The 18,801-nt window shown below is 40.8% G+C and overlaps 1 pseudogene; it reads right to left on the reverse strand.

The window, feature by feature from the left end:
- Positions 1–8,666: 8,666 nt before the first annotated feature.
- LOC117694274 (polypyrimidine tract-binding protein 1 pseudogene) lies at positions 8,667–9,211 on the reverse strand (annotated as a pseudogene).
- Positions 9,212–18,801: the final 9,590 nt, after the last annotated feature.

Here is an 18,801-nt window from a genome sequence, read left to right on the forward strand (position 1 = left end):
CCACTGCTAATTCGTGCTAGAGGTTTGCTAAAGGACTGGACTGCTGACAACAATGGTCAGAATAGCCCCAAAGAACTATTTCTAAACAGGTCCACAACCTTCCATTTCATTTCCTATTAACCTTTCTTTTCCACTACCTCTAGTGGGTGGTGGGCTAGAAAGAAGGTGAAAGTATTTAAGAACACTTACCAAGGTAGGTTTTATAAAATCTAAGTCAATAATTAACCCATTACTGATTGGGAGGTTTTTATGGTTTATTAATGCAATTCTTTATATACTATTACCCATATAAAATATAGCTGCCACAGATTATTTGTCTCTTCACCCTGCTGTGCAGTAGCTTTTTAATTTTGTGAAGTCAAATTTAAATTTTTTCAGGTTATTTTCTGTACTATTGAAGTTCCTTTCAGAAAGTTCCTGCCCATGCCTATGTTTTTTTTTATATTAATATTTTATTCATTTCCTATTTTGATGAGCCAGAGAGCTTGAGAGCAAATTTAAACATGTAATGTCAAAATGTATATTTCATAGGCAGCTTTATGGATATAGGTACAGCTCATTGGTAGAATAATTACCCAGCATGTGCAGGTTACTGAGCTCAACACCCAACACAAAGATGAACAAAAGAAAGACTGGAGGACAAAAGAAGGAAGGAAGGTTGTCAAGTCAGAAGGAGAGAGAGTAAAAATGGAGGAGAGAGAGAGCAATAAAGAGAGACAGGAGATGAAAGAAAAAAGATAGCATCAACTGTATACTATTGTGTTCAGCACTTTTGAACTGCATATATACATATTTCTTTCTTTCTTTTCTTTTCTTTTTTTGGGGGGTGGGAGGTTAGACAGGGTTTCTCTGTGTAGCCCTGGCTGTCCTGGAACTCACTCTGTAGACCAGGCTGGCCAACTCAGAAATCCACCTGCCACTGCCTCCCAAGTGCTGGGATTAAAGGTGTGCCCCCCACCACCACCAGGCTGCTATTTCTTATGATAATTAAATGTTATTTAATTCTAAGCCTCTTTTGTTATCTATCATTAGCTAAAACCTATGACCTAAGTAGACTTTTATATATTATTATGTAAATCTTTGATAGGCAAGAGACTAAATATCATTCATCACCTGTACACTCAACAATTTGATCCCATTGATCAACCCATTTTGTGCCAATATCATGCTGTTTTAATTGCTCCATAAAATTCCACTGTGTATATGTACAAATTGAATCCGGGATAGTGATATCTACAGAAATTCTTTTATTATTCAGAATTTCTTTCATAAGCAAATTTAGTCTAAAGTTGTTCTTCTTTGTTGGGTCTTTGTGTGGTTTAGGTATCAGAGTAACTGTGGCTTCATAGAACAAATTAGGTAGTGTTGCTTCTGTTTCTATTTTGTGGAATAGTTTGAGAAGTATTAGTATTAGGTCTTCTTTGATGTTCTGGTATAATTATGCACAAAAGCCATCTGACTCTGGGCTTTTTTTTTTTTTTTTTTTTTTGGTTGGGAGATTTTAATGACTGCTTCTAATTCCTTAGGGGTTATAAGGCTGTTTAGATAGTTTACTTGATCTTGATTTAACTTTATAGTACATGCTATCTGTCTAGAAAATTGTCCACTTCGTGAAGATTTTCCAATTATGTTGAGTATAGCATTTTGGTAGTATAATCTCATGATTTTGGAGTTGCTGCATTGATCCCAGTTTACCTAGTCAATCTCTGACCTCACTAGCAGACATTCTGTGTGAGATACCCAGAGTCAGTAAGGTGTGGCTTCTGACTTGGTGGATAGGCAGAAGTTCTGGTGGTGTATCTTGCTTATAGTCATGGAGGTTGAGGTACCATGCATTATCAAGGGTGTGGTTCTGATCTGAGGAGCAGACAGGTTCTTTACATGATACTAGGGATCAATGAAAGTGTATGTTTTCTTACCTAGAGTGGGGATTGCACTCCATGAGATCCTGTCCTTGGTCTAAGGTTGGGATTGGAATGCTGGGAATTGGTGAGCTTGTGTCTCTGACCTGGAAAGCATAATCTTTTTGATTTGTTATTAAATTTGATTTGTTGGTATTTTAATTATTTTTGAGTTTATGTTCATCAGCTAAAATTGCCTATAATTTTTGCTTTTGTTGTTGTCACTGATATAATTGTCACCCCATAACTCCGGCCATGTAGTGTTTAAATGATGATATTTTATAGTAGTAAAAAATGAGAAGTGATCTAATCTTGATTTTGTGTATTTTTAAATACCTACAATAGAACCAGCAAGATTTCTCGTTGTTTAAAGACACTTATAGCCAAGCCTCAAGAACCAAGTTTGATCCCTGGAAACCACACAGTGAAAGAAGAGAAACAATCCCTAAGAATTTTCCTCTGGCATCCACATATAAGCTTTAGTCAATACATGTGCACATGTGCGTACACACATATAGGCATAGATATAAATAATTGAAATTAAGTGTTTTTAATTAAAATATATAATAAATCCCAATGGAAATTAATATATTTCATCTCTCTTTTTCTTCGTCCTTCTGCTCCTCCTCTTCCTTTTCCTCTTCCTCTTCCTCCTCCTTCTTCAGGATGTGCTAAACATGAATCTAAAACTCACTGCCTTTTTCTTTTATTGCTAAGAAAATTGTCAAAAATGATTAATAAGGCTTTTTACAGTATAGCTTAAGAACACATTTTTCCTCTAGTTTTGCTCACAAAAAAACCCTTCTAAATGCAGATCGTGTGATAGTTACTTTGGTCTTTTCAGAAACTCTTTATTCTGTTGGGACATCAAATTCATGTCAAGGAATCTCTATATACAGATATGGCTTATGACTATGCTAATAAATTATACTATTTTTATTAAATTTATGCTATCCTGGGGTACTATTTCTGATGTGGGCATTAGACATATACTTGTATATTAATCTCAACTTACCCTTCATATTCTTTTAAATATCTAAACTTGTCATCTATATAGTGCATTATATAGTTTTCAAAAGGATACTTAAAAGCTTCCAGAGTAAAACTACAGATATTATTTAGGAAAAATTTAGGATTTATAACCGATTCTCTTTCCTGTATGCTCTCCAAACTGTAATTCCCACACTGGACTAATAGAACTAGAAGAGGGAGTTCAAACCTTACTTCTAACGTTGCTGTAAGATATAAACGATACTATGTCTGCTCTTGAAGCTCAATAAACTAACATAATTATATTGTCATTTAGTTCATTATTCCCAACTTAATCAGCCAAGAAGGAGTTTGGTCTGTATCAAATAATTTTTTATTATATGTTTATAAAAACTCCTAGTAAAGTAGGATAACCTGTGAGGAGACAGAAAAAATGGATCTCTAAATTAGAGATGGATACTGTAACAATTTTCATTGCCTACTGTTAGGCCCCATTTTGGTCCTGGTTTGGGCCTTGTGGACAAACCTGAGCCTAACTCCAGTTTGGAGACTTATCTCAGTCACTTCTGTATTGGGGTGACTCAGCAAGACCTGTTTGGACCTGCCTCTGCCCTGCCTTTGCTGATGTAGAGCTTTGCAATTGACCCTGTCAGTCACCCCATACCCTCTGTCACCCTTCCCCATCCCCTAAATCATCTCACTCCACCAAAACTCCCCCTCCCTATGCTGAGTTTATATAAGCGAGAGGTTGGTGCAATAAAGTTGAGTTCCTGCTTCGACAAGACTCCTGGCTGGGTGTGTTTCTTTTGGGCCACCAACACTCACTATCCCGCTCAGCTCCAGAGAGAGAACTGGCTGGACCTGGACCTCTCTCCTCTTGCCTGGACCTGCCAGCAAGGAGCTGATAGCCTATGTTTTGCAATTTAGGTACATTACTTAGAAACCAATTACAAAGGCTACTAGCTTTGTTTCTGATGGCTCTTTTACCAATAGCAGTCTACAGATGTGATACAATCATTACAAAATTCCAGTGACATTCTTTCTTTTCTTATTATCATTTTTCTTTTTTTATTACACTCCAGATTTATTCTCCTCATGTTCCACCCTCTGACTCTTCCACATCCCATACCTCCTTCTCATCCCTGTCTCCACGAGTTTGTCCCCCCACCTCCACCCCACCAGACCTCTAACCTCTCTGGGGCCTCCAGTCTTTTGAGGGTTAGGTGCATCTTCTCTGACTGAACCCAGACCTGGCAGTCCTCTGCTGTATATGTGTTGGGGGCCTCATATCAGCTGGTGTATGCTGCCTGGCTGGTGATCCAGTGTCTGAGAGATCTCGGGGGTCCAGGTTAATTGAGATTGCTGGTCCTCCTACAGGGCCACCCTCCTCCTCAACTTCTTCCAGCCTTTCCCTAATTCAACCACAGGGGTCAGCAGCTTCTGTTCATTGGTTGGGTGCAAATATCTGTATCTGACTCTTTCAGTTGCTTGTTGGGTCTTTCAGAGGGTAGTCACGATAGGTCCCTTTTTGTGAGCACACCATAGCATCAGTAATAGTGTCAGGCCTTGGGACCTCCCCTTGAGCTGGATCCCACTTTGGGCCTGTCTCTGGACCTCCTTTTCCTCAAGCTCCTCCACATCTCCATTCCTGCAGTTCTTTCAGACAGGAACAATTATGAGCCACAGTTTTGACTGTGGCATAGCAATCTCATCCCTCACTCAATGCCCTGTCTTTCAGCTGGAGGTGGTCTTTACAAGTTCCCTCTCCTCAATGTAGGGCATTTTATCTAGGGTCTCTCCCTTTGAGTCCTGAGAGTCTCTTACCTCCCAGGTCTCTGGTGCATTCTGGAGGGTTCCCCCAACCTCCTACCTCCGGAGGTTTGCCTGTTTTCATTCTTTCTGCTGGCCCTTAGGCTTCAGTCCTTTTCCCCCACCCAATATTAGATCATGTTCCCCTACAACCACCCCCAGTCCCCTTTCCCTCACAGGTCCCTCCCTCCCTCCCCCTTGTGATTGTTTTCTTCTCCCTCCCAAGTGGGACCAAGGAATCCTCACTTGGGCCCTTCAGCTTGTTGACCTTTTTGAGTTCTATGGACTGTATCTTGCACATTCTGTACTATTTTTTTTTTACCTACTATCCAATTATTAGTGGGTACATACCATGCATACCCTTTAGTGTCTGAGTTACCTCACTCTGGATGATATTTTCTAGTTGCATCCATTTGCCTGCAAAACTCAGGATGTCCTTGTTCTTAATAGCTGAGTAGTATCCCATTGTGTAGATGAGCCACATTTTCTGTATCCATTCTTCTGTTGTGGGACATCTAGGTTGTTTCCAGCTTCTGGCTATCACAAATAAGGCCACTATGAACAAAGTAGAACATGTGATCCTGTGGCATGGTGGAGCATCTTTGAGGTATATGCCCAAGAGTGGTATTGCTGGGTCTTCAGGTAGATCTACTTCCAATTTTTTGAGGAACCTCCAGACTGATTTCCAGAGTGGTTGAACCAGTTGCAATCCCACCAGCAATGGAGGAGTGTTCCTCTTTCTCCACATCCTTGCCAACATGTGTTGTCACTTGAGGTTTTGATCTTAGCCATTCTGATTGGTATAAGTAGGAATCTCAGGGTCGTTTTGATTTGCATTTCTCTGATCACTAAGAACTCTGAACATATCTTTAAGTGCTTCTCAGCCATTTGAGATTCCTCTGTTATGAATTCTCAGCATAGTTCTATACCTCAGTTTTTTATCAGGTTGGTTTTTTATTGGTATTTAGCTTCTTGAATTCTTTATATATTTTGGATATTAGCCCTCTATTGGATGTAGGGTTAGTGAAGATTTTTTCCCAATCTGTAGGTTGCCAGTTTGTCTTATTGACTATGTCCTTTGCCTTACAGAAGCTTTCCAGTTTCATGAGATCTCATTTATCAATTCTTGATCTTAAAGCATCATCCATTGGAGTTCTGTTTAGGAAATTTCCCCTTGTGCCAATAAATTTAAGGGTTTTCCCTCCCACTTTCTCTTCTATTACATTGACTGTATCTGGTTTTATGTTGAGGTCCTTGATCCACTTGGACTTGAGTTTTGCAAGGTGACAAATATGGGTCTATTTTCATTTTTATACATGCAGACAGCCAGTTAGACCAGCACCATTTAGTAAAGATGGTTTCTTTTTTTCTATCACAATAGATGGAGAAAATAAGACATTACATAACAAAACCAAAGTTAGGCAATATGCATATGCAAATTCAGGAGAATTCTACAGAGGGCAATAGAACAAAAACTTCAACATAAAGAAAATAACCAAATCCAAGAAAACACAAAGAATAAACAACTCAAGTATATCAAAAGAGGAAGAACACAAACACTAGCAGCAGCAACAAAAACAATAACAAAATAACCAAAATTAATGAACACTGTTCATTGATATTGCTAAACATCAATAGTCTCAATTCTCCAATTTAAAAGAAAAGACACAGACTAACAGAATGGATGGGAAACCAGGATCCATTCTTCTGGTGCAACCAAGAAACACACTTTAACCTGAGAGATGGACATTACCTCAGGGTAAAGGATTGGAAAAAGATATGCCAAGCAAATGGAGGTGAGAAACAAGCTGGATTAATCATCTTAATATTCAAAAAATAGACTTCAAACCAAAATTTATCAGAAGAGACAGATAAGACACTAATTCTTATCAAAAGAAAAACCCACCAAGGGTTTGCTATTCTTAACATCTATGGTCAAACACAATGGCACACAAGTTCATACAAGAAACACTTCTACTGCTTAAATCACACATTCACACAGTGATAGAGGGAGACTACAATACTCCACTTTCACCCTCATCCAGATCATCATAGATCATCCAGACAAAAGCTAATCAGAGAAATGCTGGTGCTAAATGGTGCTATAAACCAAATAGACCTAACAAATATTTACAGAACATTTTACCGAAACACCTAAACACTCAGAACCTCATGAAACTTTCTCCAAAATTGACCACATACTTGGACACAAAGCTAGTCTCAACAGATACTAGAAATTGAAACAAGGAACTCCCTGTATCCTATCAGATCACCACATATTAAAATTATATGTCATCAACAACAGAAACAACAAAAAGCTTATGAGCATACAGAAACTGAGCAATGCTGTTCTGAATGAAAAATACGTCAAGACAAAAATTTAAAAAAAAATTAAAGACTTTCTAGAATTGAATGACAATGAAGACATAACACACCCTCACTTAGGGAACACATTGACAGCAGTGCTAAGAGAAAAGTTCATAGCACCAAGTGTCTTCATAAAGAAGTTGGAGTGTTCCCATATGCTACTTAATGGCATACCTAGAAGCCCTAGGACATAAAAATAAAAATAAAAAAGGAATCACACCATCACACCCATAAGGAGACATGGTATCTGCCTAGAAAATGATTGTCTTGGAGTTTTACTGCTGTGAACAGACACAATGACCAAGGCAACTCTTATAAGGACAATATTTAATTGGACTGGCTTACAGGGTCAGAGATTTAGTCCTTTTTCATCAAAGCAGGACGATGGAAGCATCCAGGCAGGCATGGTGCAGGCAGAGCCGAGAGTTCTACATCTTCATCAGAAGGCTACTATGAAGAGACTGACTTCCAGGCAGCTAAAATGAGGGTCTTAAGCCCATGTCCACAGTGACACACCTACTCCAACAAGTCCACACCTCCTACTAGTGCCACTCCCTTGGACAATCATATACAAACCATCACATTCCACTCCCTGGTCCCCACAGGCTTGTTCAAACACATGAATTTGGGGGGGGGGGTCATACCTTCAAGCATCAAGGTGATGGGAAGATCTAAAATTGCTGAAATGGCAGTGTTCAACAAGTTAACGAGCTCTGCCATATTTTGGTTCCTTCCCTTCAATATTCTGGTGGTCTATGAAAGGTGCTGGCCCAGATTAAAGGTATGGACCACCATGCCTGGATCTGGGACTTGCTTTGTCCCAAATGACCTTGAACTCAGAGATCTCCTTGCCTTAGTCTCCTGGGATTCATAGCCACTATGGATCAAGATCTTCATGCCAAGATCCAGGTCAGAAACTTGTGTTTCTCAGCCTCAAGATCAGGATCACTCACAGGGGAGCCTTCCAATTCTGGATTGTAGTTTATTTGAGATATAGTCAAATTGACAACCAAGAATAGCCATTATAACCATCCATTTCATCTAGATTTTCCAGTTTTGCTAAGTATAGGCTTTTGTAGTAAGATCTGATGATGTTTTTAATTTCCTGATTTTCTGTTGTTATGTTTCCCTTTTCATTAATTTGGACTCTGTCTCTGTGTTCCTTAGTTTGGCTAAGGGTTATCTATCTTGTTGATTTTCTCAAGAACCAGCTCTTAGTTTGGTTGATTTTTTTGTATTTCTTTGTTTCTAACTGGTTGACTTCAACCCTGAGTTTGATTATTTCCTGTCATCTACTTCTCTTGGGTATGTTCGCTTCTTTTTGTGATGTTTTGTATGGCTGCAGACCCATCTCTAGAAATATTTCCAGTAGAATCCTGAACTTTTCCCATTTATGTGTAGTTTTACATAACTTTTCATAGCCACAATACATCCAAGGATGGCAAGACACTCTGGTCTGGCTATCAACATAGAAGAAGCTTAATTGGTGTCTGCCTGCACATCCTCCTCCAACAAACTCGTCTGTATTAGAACCATTTCATGGTCCTTCCTGTAGAGGTGATAAGTCAGGTTGTGATGGATGGGACAGAGAGCAAGGAGTCAGGGCTGCAGTCCCTGAAAGAATGTTAAGCCCTTGGTCTTGCCCTTGTTGTTTGAGAAGAAATTCTTGGGGAACTCCTCTGACACCAAGGAAGGGATGTTGGCAAGGTGCAGGGTGGTTGAGAGCAGGAAGAACTTCTGAAAGAACTTGAGGCCCAACTTCTTGAAGCAGTGCAGTGGCAAGCTGTCAGAGTCTTTGGTGAAGCCCTGGTCTTCCTGGACCTCACGAGGCAGCAGTATACTTTGGTGCTTTGACATTGTAATGTACGTTGGTTTCCCATGCAGCTTGTTTGGGTGCCTCATGGACAGCTGGGCCTAGCTGCTGTCTTCTCCTTGTTGAACAAGATCTTCACCTACTTCATGTAACCATAGATACTGAAGAGAATAAAGGGGTTTGGCTGTGTGACTTCCAGGGTTCAAGTTGCTGACCAACAAGATGGAATCCCTGACATCATCAGACTAGAAATGGCGATGCAGCCTGCTACAGCTACAACTGCTGCTGACGGTATGCCTGGTGGAGGTGAGGGGAAGCAGACAGTAGACATTACGATCAAAAAGGACAATGATGTCACTATAGCCTGCTCTAAGAAGCTATCTGTTCCCCAAAGGCAGACCTCAGAGAGCACAGTCATGACTCTTGTACTTGGTGTTGCAGACAGTTACGTGTCTGAGCTAGGATTCCAATGCTGTGATGAAGCATGACCAAGAGCAATGTGGGGAGGGAAGTTTACTTCAGCTTACACCTCTCAGGTCACCCTCTGCCACTACAGGAATCCAGGGCAGGAGCTCAAGGCAGGAAACTGGGAACAGGAACTAAAGTAGAGGTCATGGACAAATGCTGTTTACTGAACTTGCTTTCTTGTATACACCAAGACCACCTGCCTACAAGTGGTATCATTCACAGTGGTCTGAGCCCTGCCACATGAATCATTAACACTGATTTACCTACAGGCTAAACTTACAGTTTTCAACTAAGATTCCATCTTCCCAGATATAGGTCTAGGTTTATTGTCAAGTTGAGAAAAACCAATTGGCACTGTAAATTTGGAAAGTTGATGTGTGGTGTGCAGCAAGCATTGTAGCTGTTCTGGCTGTCTAGAGACAGCCTAGCCTGCTAGATGCTCAAGTGGTGGGCATAGTTACAGCAGTACCTGAAACTGGTTGGTCTTAGTGAAGATGATGGTACTGAGGACAGTGCCACACTTGGAGAAGGTCTGGTGCAGAGCATCCAGGATCACTGGGTAACAGGGATTTTCCCATGATGATCCTGAGTTTGGCATGCTGGTCAACCATCACCATCCTGGGTCTGCGGGCCACTGGAGACCATGAAGTCTAGGTTTCCTGGATGTTCTGACTTCATCACCTGCAAGGCACACACCTTGTTTGGGGAGCACCTTGTGCTTGGAGAACTAGATATAGTTGGGCTGGCAGCATGGCACTGATGCTGCTGACATGTGGTGTCCGCAACTTCCTGCATGTGCATCTCAATGAAGGATTGGCTCTTCCCCTTCAGTCTGAGAAGGCTGGTGACCTTCCCAAACAGTAGTGACAGGTGTGGTGGTGCATAGCTACAATCCCAACACCTGGAAGGCAGAGGCAGAATGTTAAGATTTCAAAGCCATCCTTGATTACATCATTTCTCAAAAAAAGCAACAAACACAAAGAACAATTCAAGATTTAGACCAGGATAAGGATAGAGTCTAAGGTTACACCATATGTAATTTTTAAATATTTGAGACAAGTTTCATGGATACACCTCAATTATTTGAGTCTTGATTTCATCATGATAGATCAGCTATTTCCTTGTTAAAAAGCTAATGGCTGAGCAAAATCCAGTTTCAGACACAAACCTGACCCGCAACATGTCCAGTAACAAGGTGAGATGAGATCCTCATGATCATCTATAACTCAGCATTATCAGGACCGTTTTCAGGAAACAGGTCTGAAAAGTAATTGTGTTTGAACTTATTTGCCAGTATTTTGTTAAAGGGTTCTATGGAGGGTTATTTTTAGCATACATACATAAAAATCGTTTTGCCTTAAATAACTAAATCATCTTAACAGCTGCCCTCGTTGTCTTATAGTTTGTTTCTCAAGGAAATGAAAACAAAGGTTTACTCAAGCTTGTAATAAAGATGACTAGGAATGCGATGGCAACAACGTCAGGGGTTCCAGGCCAGCCAGAGCTACATAGGAAGTTGGAGGCCAACCTGGACTACATGAGACCCTGTCTGAAATAAAAACAAAGATGCCTAAATCTACAGGGCTTTCCTGTCATTGTTGGTAGTGGTTCTTCAGGGTGGGGACATTGTTATTGCTTTGCTTATCTCAGGCCTTTTTACCTTAGCTTGAGATGAGAAACAGCATGAAATATCTTCATGTGGTTTTGTCCTTTACACATTAGACTAAAGATGGTTTGCCACATAATAATATTCTCAACATTAACAGTAAAAATCTTCTGAGGGAATCACTATTCCTGACCTCAAGCTGTACTACAGTGCAATAGTGATAAAAACTGCATGGTATTGCTACAGAGACAGACAGGTAGATCAATGGAATAGAATTGAAGACCCAGAAATGAACCCACACATCTATGTTCACTTGATCTTTGACAGAAAAGCCAAAACCTTACAGTGGAAAACAGAAAGCCTCTTCAATAAATGGTGCTGCTCTAACTGGTGTTCTGCATGTAGACGAATGCAAATTGATCCATTTTTATCTTTTTGTACAAAGCTCAAGTGTAAGTGGAACAATGACCTCAACATAAAACCAGATACTCTGAATCTAATAGAAAAGAAGGTGTAAAAGAGCCTTCAACACACTGGCACAGGGGGAAAGATCCTGAACAGAGAGCATCAATGGCTCAGGTTCTAAGATCAACAATTAACAAATGGGACCACATGAAACTAAAGCTTCTGTAAGGCAAAGGACACTGTCAATAGGACAAAATGGCAACCTACAGACTGGGGAAAGCTCTTTCCTAACTCTCCATCTAATAGAGGGCTAATCTCCAAAATATACAAGAATTTAGACTCCAGAAAACTAAATAAACCAATTAAAAATGGGGTGCAGAGCTAAACAGAGAATTCTCAACTGAGAAATCTGGAATGGCTGAGAAGCACCTAAAGACATAGCCATTCTCTGAGAGGCTCTACCAGCACCTGACTGAGACAGATACTGATACTTACACCCAACCATTGGACTTTGGGACTCCCATAGAAGAGTTAGGAGAAAACTAAAGAAGCTGAGGGAGATTGCAACCCTATAGGAAGAACAACAGTATCAACTAACTGGACCCCTCAGAGCTCCCAGGACTAGGTTACCAACCAAACAGCATATATGGGCTAGTCTGTGCCCTTACCCCGCTACATATGTAGGAGAGAATTGCCTTGTCTTGCCTCAGTGGGAGGGGATGCCCTTGGTCTTATGGAGGCTTGATGTCCCAGAGAAGAGGGATGCTAGAGGGGTAAAGTGGGAGTGGGTTTGTGAGTGGAAGATTATACTCTTAGAGGTGAAGTGGGGAGTGAGGTGGGTCCTCCTGGAGAAGGAATCAGGAAGGAGATAGCATTTAAAATGTAAATAAATAATTAATTAATAGAAAAAGAAATGTTCAATATCCTTAGTCATCATGGAAATGCAAACCAAAACAACCCTAAGATTCCACCTTATACCAATCAGAATGGCTAAGATAAAAAATTCAGGAGACAACAGATGCTGGCAAGGATGTGGAGAAAGAGGAACACTCCTCCATTGTTGGTGGGATTGTAAGCTGGTGCAAGCACTCAGGAAATCAATCTGGAGGTTCCTCAGAAAATTGAAAATAGTTCTACCTGAAGACCCAGCTATACCACTCCTGGGCATATACCCAGAAGATGCTCCAACATATAACAAGGACATATGCTCCACTATGTTCATAGCAGCCTTATTTATGATAGCCAGAAGCTGGAAAGAACCCAGGTGTACTTCAACAGAGTGATGGATACAGAAAATGTGGTACATTTACACAATGGAGTATTACTCAGCTATTAAAAAATGAAATCATGAATTGATGAAATTCTTAGGCAAATGGATGGAACTAGAAAATGTCATCCTGAGTGAGGTAACCCAGACCCGAAAGGACACACATGGTATGTACTCACTGATAAGTGGGTATTAGCCAAAAAGTTCAGAATACCCATGATACAACTCACAGACCACGTGAAGCTTACTTAACAGGAAGGAAGGCCCAAGTGTGGATGCTTCAGTCCCTATTAGAAGGGGAAACAAAATAATCACAGGAGACAGAGAGAGGGACCTTTGTGGGAGAGGGCAAGGGGAGGGAAAGGGGGAACAGGATCAAGTATGGAAGAAATGGGAGAGAAGCACAGAGGGCAAGGAGAATGAATAGAAATATGTGGCACTGTGGGGTGGGGGATGGGGGAACCTCTAGAAATTCCCAGACACCAGGGATAGGAGAGGCTCCCAGGATCCAGTGGGGATGACATTAGCCGAAATGCCCAACAGTGGGGAGATGAAACCTAAAGAGACCACCTCCAGTAGACAGACAAAGCCCCCATTTGAGGGATGAAGCCATCCACCCATCTCAAAATTTTTAACTCAGAATTGTTCCTGTCTAAAGGAAATGCATTGACAAAAATGTGGCAGAGACTGAAGGAAAGACCATCCAGAGACCACCCCACTTTTGCATCCAGCCCACATGCAGGCACCAAACCCTGACATTATTGCTGATGCCAACATGTGCTTGCAGACAGGAGCCTGGCATGGCTGTCCTCTGAGAGGTTCTACCAGCACCTGACTTTGACTTACAGCCAATCATTGGACTGAGCTTGAGGAACCCTTTGAAGAGTTAAGGGAAGAACTGAAGGAGCTGAAGGGGATTGCAACCCCATAGGAAGAACAACAGTATCAACTAACCCAGACCCCTCCCAGAGCTCCCAGAGACTAAGCCACCAACCAAAGAGCATACATGGGCTGGTCCGTGGCCCCTACTACACATGTACCAGAGGACTGCATTGTCTGGCATCAGTGGGAGAGGATGTGTTTGGTCCTGTGGAGGCTTGATGCCCCAGAAAAGGGGATGCTAAAGGGATAAGGTGGGAGTGGGTGGGTGGGTGAGGGGAATCACCCTCTTAGAGACAAAGGGGAGAAGGGATGGGGTGGGGGACTCATGGAGGGGGAACTGGGATGGAGGACAATATTTGAAATGTAGGTAAATAAAATAATTAATAAAATATCAGTAGTGAGTATTTTCATGAGTAAACTTGAAGCATTACCTAGATGATCCAAAAAATACTGCCAAATACACACTCAATACAGGTAGGTCAAAAATATGCTAAGAAGGTTGTTAAGCAAGTGCGCTAAAATAGCAAACATTAAACAATAATATAACAGGAATAATATAACATACTTCTCTATAATAAATCTGAATATCAGTCTCAATTACCTAATCAAAATAGACTTGCTGATCAGATCAGGAAACAGAATCCATTTCTTCACTGTCTACAAGAAATGAACTTCAGTGTCAAGTTCATGATACCTCCTTATGAGTTCTATGTCAGGAGCCCCAGTGACTTCCTAAACAATACAGGCTATGTAGTCTCCTAGGGGTGAAATGTATCAGTGGTCTTATACAGATGAGAATCTTGTAGACTATAATACAAACCTGCCAGGCATGGTGTCTCCACTGGTCCCATAAGAGCATGACTGTTAAGGGGCAATCACACACTCTCTGATTGGTATTGAGGTTTAATTCAAAAGAGAGAATCTATGTATGGTATAGTAAACCTGGCTACAATTTCATGACTGAGGACACCTTAGGCCTAGTGGGTACCTACAGTTATTGTTTAGCTAAATTGACATAGTGCCAAGGTGTCTTCTAATACTTGCATTTATGCCTTGTAGATGAATTGTGCTTTGTCTTCTTCATAAATGAAACTTCACTTTTTAAGAAAGGCTGTGAATATAGAGCACACGGATGCTCAAGATACTGAGAATAACCTAGAGCCAAGCTTGCCCCCACCATCTCCACATTTTTAAGTTTAGCTTTGATCACACAACTCCTACAGTGTCCCAGCCTGAGGCAGGCTAGACTGTTACAAGACACACAATCAAGGATGGAAGTTTACACGCCCAGGTCACACCACAAAAACACAAACATCATGAAAAACCTCCTGCCAACCCTATAGAAATACTATTCCTATAGAAATATTCTTCAATGAAAATTCCTTAGATGAACTCCAGGACACAAACTTTAAACAGTTATCAACTTGATTAAAGAAAGATTGCAAGAAATTTAAAGAAGACGTGAATGAACAGCCCAGTGAGTGTAAGGAGGATAAAAATATATGAATATATATATGCATATACACATATATATAATATATAATATGAAAACACATAATACATGAATATATGGCTGACAAAGGAAATGACAGAGAAAATTGAGGATTTGAAAACTTAATTCAATAGAGTTACTAATATTGAAGAGAATTTAAGCTGAAAAAAATGGAACAAAATATAGTAATCAAATTAGAAAACTCCAGTAAAAGACATACCACTGGAATGAGTTAAGTAGACGATACAATATCAAGACTTAAAGATAAAGTAGAAAAATTGGACCACTCAATGTAAGGACATGAAAAAAAAATAAACACATTAAAAACATACAGAAATTATGGAATACCTTTAAAAGACCAAATCTTCAAATTGTACATGTAAAAGAAAGAAAAGAATCCCAGATTAATGGCATAGGCCAGAACTTCAACTGGATCTTAGATTAAAATGTCCCCAAATTAAGGAAAGACACATTTATACAGATACGAGAAGCACAACGAACACTAAACAGACAGTAAGAGAAAAAGGAACTTCCCATATTATACTTTGTGACAATGCATTATTATAAAAATATCTCTTACTTTCCAGGACACTGGAACTTTTGCTGGTCCTAACAGTCAAAGTTAATGATACACCTTGAGGTCACTTAAGACTTAAGACTGATATCCCACTGTGTACTTACACTGTTTGTTTAACCTGCCTTTAAGAGAGCAAGGTAACAACCAACTTTGTTTGCCTAGGATTTCCTGAGTAATCAACTTTTACAACCTAAGATAGTGCATAGCTGCAATCTCAAGTTATGTACTTACTCTCCCATGCCCCTGACTCAGTAATGCATGTGCATCATTTTCTGAAAGCAGCAAATACAGAGGTTGAAAGCGACTTCCTGGGAATCTCAAATGGCTGAGAAGCACCTAAAGAAATGTTCAAAGTCCTTAGTGATCAGAGACATGCAAATCAAAACGACCCTGAGATTCCACTTTACACTAATCAGAATGGCTAAGATCAAAACCTCAGGTGGCAACACATGTTGGCAAAAATGTGGAAAAAGAGGAACACTCCTCCATTGCTGGTGCGATTGCAACTGGTACAACCACTCTGGAAATCAGTCTGGAGGTTCCTCAAAAAATTGGAAGTAGATCTACCTGAAGACCCAGCAATACCACTCTTGGGCATATACCTCAAAGATGCCCCACCATGCCACAGAGGCACATGTTCCACTAAGTTCATACTGGTCTCATTTGTGATACCAAGAAGCTGGAAACAACTCAGATGTCCCACAATGGAAGAATGGATACAGAAAATGTGGTTCGTTTACACAGTGGAATATTACTCAGATATTAAGAAAGAGGCATCCTGAGTTTTGCAGGCAATTGAATGGAAGGAGAAAATATCATCTTGATTGAGTTAACTCAGACCCTAAAGGACATGCATGGTATGTACTTACTAATAAGTGGATATTACCCCCAAAAAGTACAGAATACACAGGATACAGTCCGCAGAACTCAAAAAGGCTAACAAGCCGAAGGGCCTAAGTGAGGATACCTCAATCCCACTTGGGAGGAAGAAGAAAGCAATCACAAGAGAGGGGAGGGAGGGAAAGAAGGAGGGAGGAACCTGGGTAGGAAAGGAGACAGGGAGGAGAAGAAGGGAACATGATAAGGTGGGAACAGGACTGAAGTCCTGAGAGTCAGCAGAAAGAATGAAAACAGGCAACCTCGAGTGGTAGGAGGTTGGAAGGACCTTTTAGAACTTACCAGAGACCTGGGAGGTGAGAGATTTAGGACTCAGGGAGGTACCTCAAATGAAAAGCCCTACAGTGAGGAGAGGGAACTTGTAGAGCCCACCTCCAGTACAAAGACAGGACATCAAGTGAGGGATAGGGTTGCCATCCCGCAGTCAAACTCTGACCCATAATTTTTCCTGTCTGAAAGAACTTCAGGGACAAAAATGGAGAGGGGCCTGAGGGAAAGGAACCCCAGTAACAGCCCCAAATTGGGATCCAGCTCAAAGGGAGGCTCCAAGGCCTGACACTATTACTGAGGCTATGGTGTGCTCACAAAAAGGAGCCTAGCATGACTGCCCTCTGAAAGACTCAACAAGCAACTGAAAGAGTCAGATGTAGATATTTACATCCAACCAATGGATAGAAGCTGCTGACCCCTGTGTTTGAATTAGGGAAAAGCTAGAAAAAGCTGAGGAGGAGGGAGACCTTGTAGGAGGACCAGCAGTCTCAACTAACCTGGACCTCAGACACTGGTCCACCAACCAGGCAGCATACACCAGCTGATATGAGGCCCCCAACACATATACAGCAGAGGACTGCCAGGTCTGGACTCAGTCAGAGAAGATGCACCTAGCCCTTGAGAGACTTGAGGCCCAAGGGAGTGGGGCGGTCTAGTGGGGGGGGGGGGGATGGAGACATCCTTGTGGAGATGTGGGAAGGAGGTATGGGAAGTGGAACAGTCAGAGGCTGGACTGGGTGGGGGATAAAATCTGGACTGTAAAAAAGATTAAATTTTTAAAAATGAAATAAAAGAATAAAATAATAAAGCAACTTCCTAAGATCTACCTTAAAGGTTGAAAACAACCAATTGTCGATATTGGTTGATAAATAATGATTGATGTCTGGATCAACTGGGATCATTTGTAGCCAGTGACTTAAACCCTTATAAAACTGTTAAGGTCTCTTTAAAGTATCCCATTCCTTCCCCCATGTGATTCTTTGTGTACTGTTCAATAAATACAGAATGAAACCCCTTTTTAAGAATAGACACACACAAACAGAAGACACAGGGAAAGACCGATTTACAAGAAAGTCTTCAGGGAGCCGGGTGGTGGTGGCGCACGCCTTTAATCCCAGCACTTGGGAGGCAGAGGCAGGTGGATTTCTGAGTTCGAAGCCAACCTGGTCTACAAAGTGAGTTCCAGGACAGCCAGGGCTACACAGAGAAACCCTGTCTCAAAAAACCAAATAAATAAGTAAATAAATAAATAAATGAAAGTCTTCAGGCAGGCACAGATTCAAACTTCTAGACAGAGAGAAAATGGAAGACGCAGAGAGCATGGAGTGGAGAATTCAAATCTAGTCTCACTCTTGGTTAAAGGATTCCAAGGGGAAGTGCTTTCATTTCTTCCCTTAAGCTAACAACAATGTATTTTAGTAACTCAGAGTTAATCACTAATGTGTATAATCCACACAATAGTAAGCACACTAAATATACAGAACAAGGAAAGAATATTGAAATCTGTGAGAGAAAAAAACACAGCTTACCTACATAGAAAAATAGACCAGAAAAAATAGCTAATTTTTCAATGGGAAATTTAAAATCTGAAGAGCCTGGAATAATATATGTCAAATTCTAAAAGGCCATGGATGTCAGCTTATACTACTGTGCCCAGCACATCTTCTGGCATAGTTGAAGGAAAACAACAACAAAAAGCTTTCCATGGTATAAAGAGGCTATAAAAGAATCCACCTTCAGCAATCCAGCCCTACAGAGAACACTGCAATCAATACTTTGGACAAAAAGTGGAATAAGGAGAGCCAAGAGATTGTAGAAGCCAATGAAGCTATAATACTGAAGAACAAAAAGGGTTAAGGACACAAATAGAAAACAACAACAAATGATTGCAACCTGTATACATTTCAAGAATAACTTTAAATATTAATGGCTTCAATTTCCCAAATGTAAAACACAGGTGAGCTGAATGTATTAAGAATAAAATCCCTGGGAGGCAGAGGCAGGCAGATTTCTGAGTTTGAGGCCAGCCTGGTCTACAGAGTGAGCTCCAGGACAGC

Source organism: Arvicanthis niloticus, chromosome X, assembly GCF_011762505.2.
Source record: "Arvicanthis niloticus isolate mArvNil1 chromosome X, mArvNil1.pat.X, whole genome shotgun sequence".
NCBI lineage: Eukaryota > Metazoa > Chordata > Mammalia > Rodentia > Muridae > Arvicanthis > Arvicanthis niloticus.